The 9567-nt window shown below is 40.0% G+C and overlaps 1 long non-coding RNA gene across 1 annotated transcript; it reads left to right on the top strand.

Annotated features, from left to right (window-relative positions):
* Positions 1–7217: 7217 nt before the first annotated feature.
* Positions 7218–9567, top strand: LOC102492559 (uncharacterized). The gene is made up of 3 exons (XR_003547531.1): positions 7218–7289; positions 8749–8820; positions 9492–9567. It is a non-coding gene; the product is annotated as an uncharacterized LOC102492559 (long non-coding RNA).

The following is a 9567-nucleotide window of genomic DNA, read 5'->3' on the forward strand; positions in this document are numbered from 1 at the left end:
TCATGGAATAAATTATCTAGGCCCTTATTATTTTCTTCCTCTTCTGGAATACCAATTATCCGGATGTTGGGGCGCTTGATGGTGTCCAGTATTCCTTGTATATTATCCTCATTTTTCATGGTTGTTTTTTCAATCTTCTTGATACTTTTTTCTAAGTCAGATGTTTTGTCTTTTATGTTAGAGATTCAATCTTCTGCCTGGTCTAACCTACTTTTAATACTTTCAAGGGAGGTTTTTGATTTCCTGTATCACATTCTTCAATCCTTGAAGTTCCGTCTGGTTCTTGTTTAAGGTATCCATTTCTTCTTACAAGTCATGAGAGTCATCTCCTGGAACTCCTTGTCTCTTTTCTCTTCCATCTCAGTTAGTTTGGTCACTACAAATATTCTGAATTCCTTATCAGACATGTCCGTGACGTCCATTGTATTGACTGTGGGTGATGTAGGCTTGATGATTTCCCTTGAGGGAGAGGCCTTTTGTTGGTTGCTCATATTTCTTTAGCCTCTGCGATTATTCCTAGTCATCAGGTACTCTATATGTTGCTTCCTAACTTATTTAAGGTAACTCTGAGTGTTAAAACTTGTTTAGGATTAGAAATTTGATGATTTCTATTATGGTTGGCCTATCTGTTGCTCACAATTACCATTAACTGTTGCAACTAGTCCTGGATGGGCCCAAGTCCTCCCTTTTTCTAAGGAGTGGTGATCTTCCAACTGACCTAATAAGCAACACCTCAAGAGCAAAGAAAAATGAAAAAAGAAAATCGCAAAGTGCGCTGCGCTCTATTCAAATCACCAAAATTCAGAGAGTCCAAAGGCTACTAGGAAAGATCAGAGGATGAGTGACAGGACCAGGTTTGTCGGGCCTGCAGCCTCAGTCTGCCTGGTGTCCGGAACTACTGGCCGGCTGGATCCGGTTTGCGGGTGGGGTGGGTGGGAGTTCATCTTAAAGTCCAAGACAACCAATCTGGGGTCCAAGGAGGAGGAACGATGGGGATGCGCGAAGGTTCGGCGTGGGTCGGGCCTGCAGCCTCAGTCTGCCTTTCCTCTTGACATTTTGAGTACACATACACTGGAATTACAGTCGGCCATGTGAGAATCCAGTGCCTTAAACATTAAACTACCTGCTGGCCCTGAGATTTTGGTTATTAACTTGGGATCCTTGAGATCCTAGAGCAGAGTTTCTCTCTCTCTCTCTCTCTTTTTTTTTTTTTTACATATATCTTTTTGGCAATTGTAGAAGCCTCTTTTCTTGGAATAATGTTTTTAAGTGCATAAGATAAAATGCATAGGAAAACAAAGAAACCAGTTATATTGAAATATTATCCTCAAAATATTCTTTAAAAATATTAGTGATAGAATAACAAATTTGCTTCTCAATACATTAAATAATTGTGGTATGTCTGGTAACTATTATAATTTTACAGTACCAATGGTAATAAATATATTTTGAGGAAAAATGAGAAAGCAGCCCCCAGGATGGTGGCTATGCTGCCATCCCTTCTCTTAACTCTCCTTTTGAAATTTTGGACACACATGCACACGTTCCTGGCTTGATTTCCAAGCCAATTTTTCTGGGACTTAAATTGCAGTCCACCATGTGTGAGTCTAGCAGCTTAATCACTATGCCAACTACTGGTCCCCAAATTTTTGTTTTAATTTGCCAGAGAGTGCATACACTTGCCAGAGAAAGACAGATAAACAGAGACTGATAGAGGGAGAGGACGAGGAAGAGGGAGAGGGAGAGGGAGAAAGCACCCCCTCAGTAGGATATGGTCACTCTAGAATCCCTTCTCCTCCATTTTTCTCCGTGATATCAGGGTTTTGGGCACACACACACACACACACACACACACACACACACACCTGGATGCTTTTCAAATTGCCAGGACCGGGATTTATATTGTGTGGTCAGCCGTGTGGAATCTGGCTCCCTTATCCACCAGGCTACAGGGCCAGCTCTGTATACACACTTTTTTGTATATTCAAGAAAGTGTTGGACCAGCAGGTGGCATGGAGGTTAAGGTGGGTGGATCCCACATGTCCAATTGCACAGTTCCAGTGCCGGACCTGGTGAAAACATTCTGGCCATGTAAGTGTGTGTGTGTGTGCCCAAAATTCTGAGTGGAGAATAGAGGAGAAGGGATTATAGTATGTCCATCCCCCCAGGGGAAATTTGTCATTTTCTCTCTGTTCCTGTATCTATCTACTCCCACCCCCTGCAATCTTGCCATGAACATACACACCCTATAGCAATAACAAAACAAAACTAAACAAAACAAGTGTAGTTTTTGGGAAGAAAGGATCTATTGCTTGTAAGAGATTTTTAAAAGGTTTGTCTTATAAAAGTCACAGATGGGGGGCCAGCCGATGGCGTAGTGGTTATGTCACTGGACTCCCACATGGCTGACCACAGTTTGAGTGTTAGACTTGGTGGCCTAAATTCATGCTGGGTGGCTGGGTGTGTGTGTTTTTGTCCAAGATCCCAGGAGAAGACTGGAGGAGAAGGGATTGAGGCATGGCCATCCCCTCTGGGGGGTGGTTTCTCACTTTCCCTCACACTGTCTCTCTATCTCTCTCTGGCAAGTGTATGTGCCCTGAGGCAAAATCCTCTAAAAAAGTCACAGATTGAGAGGAGATACATTTCTTTTCCTGTAAAGCTGTACTTATCCTCACGAGTGATAATAAATGGATGATTTATTTGAAATAAAAACATGTATTTGAATATTTATATCTGTCACTTCATTCCTTCATTCAACAAATAGTTACAAAGCATGTGCTATGTGCCAGGAGCATTCTAGGTGTCAAGAATATAGGTCCAGGAACCGAACAGGCAAAATATCCCAGTTCTCAAGGACTTACACATGTATAATATACAAATACGCTTATATGTAAATTGAAGTAATTTTCAGTATCGATAAGTGATTTTGAGAACAAGAAAGCAGGGGAAGGAGAGTAAATCAGTTTCAGAAAGTCCTATTGTTTATATTATATATAATTCAGTCTAAAAATATTCTCTAGCCCTCTCAATTTCCTAGAAGTTACAGAGGCAAGGAGAAGGATAGTTTTGTCTACTATATAGAATAAAAAATGAGTATTATAAAATTCAGAAGATTGTCTTGATCAGAAGTTGCACCAACCCTATAGCCTCATAGTTAAGGGAGCCAGGTCCCACATGGCCAACTATTTTGAATCTTGACTTCAGCAGCTTGAAAAACATACTGGGTGCATGTGTGTACATGCCCCAAATCCCAACAGGATGTAGAAAACACAGGAGAAGGGATTGTGGCATGACTGTGTCCCACTGAAGGGTATGCTTCCCCCTGCCACCCCTCCCTGGATGCCCTCAGGCAATTGAAAAAAAGGTTAAACATGGATATTTCTTTTTCTTTCTTTTCTTTTAATTTTTTCTTTCTTTTCTTTTTTCTTCTTTCTTTCTTTCCTTTCTTACTTTCTCTCTCTGTCTCTCTTTCTTTCTTTCTTTTTTTCTTCCTTTTTTTCTTTTTAGGTTTTTGCCATAGGGTGCATGCACTTGCTAGAGATAGAGAAAGAAAAATCACCCCCTGCGGGAATGGTCACACTGCCACATAGCTTTCTCCATTGTCTTCTCAGGAGTTTTTTAAAAAATCTTTTTGTCATAGGGCATATGCACTTACTGGAGAGAGACGGAGAGAGGTGAGAAATCACCTTGCAAGGGGATGGCCACACCACAATGCCAAATTCTCCTCCTTTCTCCTCTTGGGATCTTGAACACCATTCACAAGTGCCCAGCGTGATGTTCAAACCACTGGGTCTGGGACTTGATGTGGGAATTCAGCACCTCCTGCTGGCCCCAAATATGGATATTTTTAAACTTTAATTCAGACCTGGTTTTGATATTTTCATGGTATTAGAACAAATTTGTTGAGTTTAACTAACTCCTTATACTTTAAAATTGTCCCTTCAATGAAAGTCAATTATTTGGAGTTCAACAAGATTAATGTTTTTCATTCCAATGGCCTAGCTGAAGTTCCTTTTTTGAGGTAATTTTTTGGTGACTGACTCATTTCTCAGTCTAAACTTTCCTTCTATGTTGAATTTACTATTATTAATTTTTTTTTTTACTGTCCTGTTATTCAGTTTCACAAAAAGAATCTCCATTAGTTAAAAAACATATATAGTCATTGGTGACTCCCCTGTCCTAGTATGATAGTCCAGCTCTTTAATCAAGTGTGGCATCAGCCCATCAGAGAAGGCACTGGGCATAAACCACTGTCACTAAGCCCCCGTCTTGTCTGTATTCTTAATGAATCCTGTCAGTGTTTGTATTTCTTAAGCAATAATTAGTATATAAGTTTCATTTTTGTTTTAATATTTTCCTTTTGCATCATTTCCTGATTTCTTTGCTTATCTTATATAGTATAAGCATATTGTTTTGTTACGTGACTGAGAGAGGTAGGATTTTGTCCAACTTTTTATAGTATGAAGAGGGTTATATAAAGATTGTTGGATCTAATGATTTGTTTTGCCTCTTTGGATCCTTTCCATGGGAATATGAAGCTATTAGGTACCTGAGGGGAGATGACCAATCAGTCATAGCGTCACCTACTTCCCCTTCCACACATGTTCTGACCATCACTGTTGTGTCTTCCAATTTCAAACTCAAGTCAGGGTTTCTAGTGCATTCTCAGAGCTCCAGGAGTTCTTTGCGGGGAATTTAAGGTTTTTATGTAATTACTTTAGTGATACTCTTTTAAAATGTATCTAACCAGGCCGACCCCATAGCACAGCAATTAGGCAGTTTGCAGAGTAAGCTGGATCCCTCATGGCCAGCTGTGATTAGAGTTCTAGGTCCATACTTAGGCTTCATTCTGGGTGCAAGTGTATATGCCCAGGATCTTGAAGGCAGAGAATTGGAGAAAAAAGGAGTACAGCAGGACCAGAGCCTGTTGGGGAGGTGTTTATTGCCCTGGGCTTGTGCATGTGTATGCACCCTCTGGCATTAAAAAAAAAGTAAAGATATATATATATATATATATATATACACATATATATATATATATAAAAAATTTAAATTTGTCAATCTGTCTATCGCCAGCTGGTGCCATAGTAATTAAGGCAGTTTGATCTCACAAGTCGCTTGAAAAATGCACCATGCATGTGTGCATGTGCGTCCCAAGTCCCCAGAGGTGAATGGAGGAGAAAGGATTGTAGCATGGCCATGTCCCGTGAGGGATGATTTCTCACTTTCTCTCTCTCTCTCCAGGAAGTACACATGCCCTACAGTAAAACTAAATATAAAACAAAAGAAAACAAAAACAGAAAACAAAAACCAAAAAGAAACACAAAATACTGCATATATGTATAATAAAATAAACTGTATGTAACTATATTCTGTGATAATGAACCACATTATAACTGAGAACTGTCCTTGATTCCAGGTAGCAGCATTATCACAAGCCATGAGATGGGGAGAGGATTAATACAAATATGAGGCCAACAGACACAACGAGGGGAAGCAGAATGTTGATACACAATTTGATGGAACTAGTTCTATAAGGCATCAATCACAGCGTTCTTGCAGATCCCCAAGGCTCCCAAAGGATATGTTGCCATTGATACTACCTGTAAGGAAGGGAATTTCCCCAGGCAAAAGAAACTTAGAGGATTTCTTCTGTGCTGGTTCTCCACCACTCCCTCACCACACTGTTATAGAGTCAATTGCATGCCTGCTTGCTCATCGGGTTCAGAAAATGAGTGCAATGTCTTCTCCCTTGCATGTCTCTAGTCTTTACTGTGAGACTAGCTGAGACTAGATTAAGCAAAGGTCATCCTCCTCCTTAGGCAGGTATAGGTGTCAGGCTTGTCTGAGGATCATTTCTGTTCCCTTCATTCTGCATCTGGAGAAATCACTGTCTGGATCTTTCTGGATCTTTTTGTTTTCTAGTTAATTTCTGTACTGTAGTTTTTTTTTTTTTTTTTTGAGGTTTTCGCTATAGGGCACGTGCGCTCACCAGACAGAGAGAGACATAGAGACAGAAAGCGAGAAATCACCCCCGAGGGGGGATGGTCACGCCGCAATCCCTTCTCCTCCATTCTCCTCTTGGGATCTTGGGCACGCACGCACACGCGCCTGGCGTGAGATTTAAGCCACCGGGTCCGAGAAGCGAACCGCGGTCGACTACGTGGGAGTCCAGCGACATAGCCATTACGCTAACTGCTGGTTCCCTGTACTGTAGTTTTGATTGCTCATATTCCGAGTTTTAAAAAAAATTATGCCAACCAGTGGCATAATGGTTACATTGCTGGACTCACACACGGACAACCATGGTTTGAGTCTCGGGACCCGCAGCTTGAAACTCCGGGCGGGGGTGTGTGTGCATGCCCCAAATCCTGAGAGAAGAGTGGAAGGGAAGGGATTGTGGTGTGGCCATCCCTCCTGGGGGGGAGGGGTGATTTCTTGCTTTCTGTCTCTCTTCTCTGTCTCTCCAGGGAGCACATGCACCCTATAGCAAAAATCTCTCTAAAAAATGTATTATTAATGATAACATTTTCCATTTGTAAATTCTTTGGTTAAGTCTTTTTCATGGGTGCACCATCTGCTTACATCTGTCTGATGGTATTGATTCTGCTCTTCTAGAGTCGTCTTGTGATTTCCCTGCTCATTCTGATTTGCAGGCTTTAAGCTCTTTATGTTTTATGTCCTCAGTGGAGTCAGCTTTCTCCTGTTGTTGTTGTTGCTAGGTCTTTCCAGGCTGTAATTCATCCCTGTAGTTGAAATTCTGCTGCTTCTGCTTTTCAGTCCTAGCAGGAGGAGAAATGTGATGCTGGGATTTGTGTTCCAGGTGGATTCCCTTGAGAATAGGAGGGAGTGGGAGGTAACTCCTAAGGAAGCGAATGCCCTTCCTCCTCCCGGGTTCCAGACCCTGCTCCCTTGCTAACTAACACCAGTTGCTCTGGGATTGCGGTGACCGCGCCCCTGGAGGATGCCTCCTCACTTTTCTTCTCTCCTTCCTCGTCTCTCTCTTTTGTCAGTGCATGTGTCCTCTGGAAAATTAAAAATTAAATAAATAAATAAAAGAGCAGACATTGCCTTCTTTAAATTATGTAAGAATTAGGGTATATAAATGGCACCGACACTATTATGTTTCCTCTCTATATAGGAGATAGTATTACATGGTAAGTACTTGGATTCAGATTGTATATTGATTCAGAAATAACTTACTTTTCATTTTCTAGAATTCTCAGTGAAAACCAGTTGACCGAACTGCATAAGGATTCATTTGAAGGCCTATTATCCCTCCAATATTTGTAAGTTAGTTAATAATTTATTTATGAGTTGTTAGTTATCTATAGAAATGAATAAAGGGTTTAAAAGAGGTAATCTCTAGAATTTCTTCCGGTAGTAAAATTCTATAATTCTGAAAGTTTGTATAGGGTTCCAGACTACGAAAAAAAAGGCAAAACACAGGAAATATTTGAGAAATGTCATGAGTACCCGTAGAGTACATGGAAGGAAAGTAGGAGACTGAAGTGAAGCCAAGCAAAGGGGCCATAATGAGGAGCCATGTCACCTCTATAGGGCTCGAAGACAAATGAGCCTTCATCATTTGTCTTTGATCACTTGGAGGGCTCTCTAGAACTCAGTTCTGGACCTCACCCCAATAGTTACTGATTCAGTTGGTCTGGAGGATGGCCAAGACACTATTTCTTCAGTAAGTTCCCATGTGATGCTAGTCCTTGATGACTACTTCTGAAGAGTTTATCTGGTGACTGTGTGCAGAGGGATTAAAAAGGGAGAGATGGAGACACCTGTTAGTGGACAGTTATACCAGTCCAGGTGAAACGTGAATAGCAAGCTGAAATCTATGCATATTAGAATCACATTGGATGTCTTCCAAAAAAAATCCGGTTCTGTTGTTGCCCCATCACTATACAACTGGAGAAATTGCTTTCATATATTATTAAGGCAATATTAAACCAAAGATAAAGTTCTATTAATATGATAGAATTATTCTGAATTAGTTCAAAGTTATGTATTAATTAGAGGAGTAATTTCCTTTCAAATTTCAATGTCTGAAAGGACATTTTTTTTTTTTTGAGAGGTTTTTGCTGTAGGGTGTGTGTGCTTGCCAGAAAGACAGAGAGAAACAGAGAGACAGAAAGCCAGAAATCACCCCCCAGGGGGGATGGCCACGCCACAATCCCTTCTCCTTCATTCTCCTCTCAGGATCTTGGGCACGTATGCACATGTGCCCAGCGTGAGTTTAAGCCAGTGGGTCCGGGACTCGAACCGTGGTCGACTACATTGGAGTCTAGCAACATAGCCATTACGCTAACTGCTGGTCCCTGAAATGAAATATTTTATTTTATTTGGTATTGAATGGCTTAGGAAAAGAAAACTAAACTGGGAAAGTATATAAATGTGGGATTAGAAATTATATATAGAGGTAAAACCATTGAACTTGTAATCTAGAATTTGATGAGACTACGAAAGGTCATCTAGTCAATATTTCTGCTCTCAGGGAAGATTACCTCCAAAACCTATCAACATCTATGGTTGTTAATTTTATGAAGATCAAGAAGGTGAGACTGTTAGGAGAGGTACAGTTTGGGCTAGGGACTCTGGAAAGTTCAAATACAACTCTAAAGATTCAGAGTATAAATCAAACTATGTACTCAATATTATCAATCCTAAACTCTATTTTTCCTGCTAATTAGATCTAATAGCTAATCAAGGCAACATTTTCCTTCTCTTTCTTCCCCCTAGAGATTTATCCTGCAACAAAATACAATATATTGAAAGACGTACATTTGAGTCACTACCTTTTTTGCAGTATTTGTAAGTTACAAATTTCACTTTGTTATATTAGAAATTTGTTTGAAACAATTCTAAAACTCTTGCTATTCATTTAAAATGATTAAAAATTTACTAGTAGAAATTTACTAAAATTATTTAAGAAATCCTTTCATTTCTAGCAAAGATCAGTGTAAGAATTATTATCCAGATCAGAGTGAATAACTATGGAGCAGTGGTTCTCTTCTATTGTGACTTGGCACCCAGGTGACATTTGGCAGTGTCTGGAAGCACGTTTGGTTGTCACAGCGATGAGTGTGCTACTGGCATCTAGGAGGCAGAGGCGAGATACAGTGAAAAAACCTGCAATGTGTAAGACTAATCTCTACAACAAAGAGCCTCCAGCCCCAAATATCAACAGCATTGGGGTTGTCAAATCCTGTTTTAGAGAAATAAAGATCACTCAGCATAACTATTTCCTGAGCATTCACTATTTCAGATCTAATGTACCATATGTGTAAATACATACATGTAAACCATAAATCAGTATCTTGTCTTGTATATTGTATATCGATGAGATTTCTTTAGTGTATGGAGAAAGTATCAAGGTTATATTTTATCATATATAAATTAGAATCACTGCCAAATGATGTGTGCTAAGGATGTATTTCTTCTTCTTTATTGGCTTGTATCTTTTTTCCTTCTTTTTTTGGTAGAAATCTCGGTTGTAATTTAATCACAGAACTGAACTTTGGAACCTTTCAGGCCTGGCATGGAATGCAGTTTTTACAT

The sequence above is a fragment of the Tupaia chinensis genome, unplaced genomic scaffold (genome assembly GCF_000334495.1).
Source record: "Tupaia chinensis unplaced genomic scaffold, TupChi_1.0 Scaffold144275_1, whole genome shotgun sequence".
NCBI classification, from domain to species: domain Eukaryota; kingdom Metazoa; phylum Chordata; class Mammalia; order Scandentia; family Tupaiidae; genus Tupaia; species Tupaia belangeri.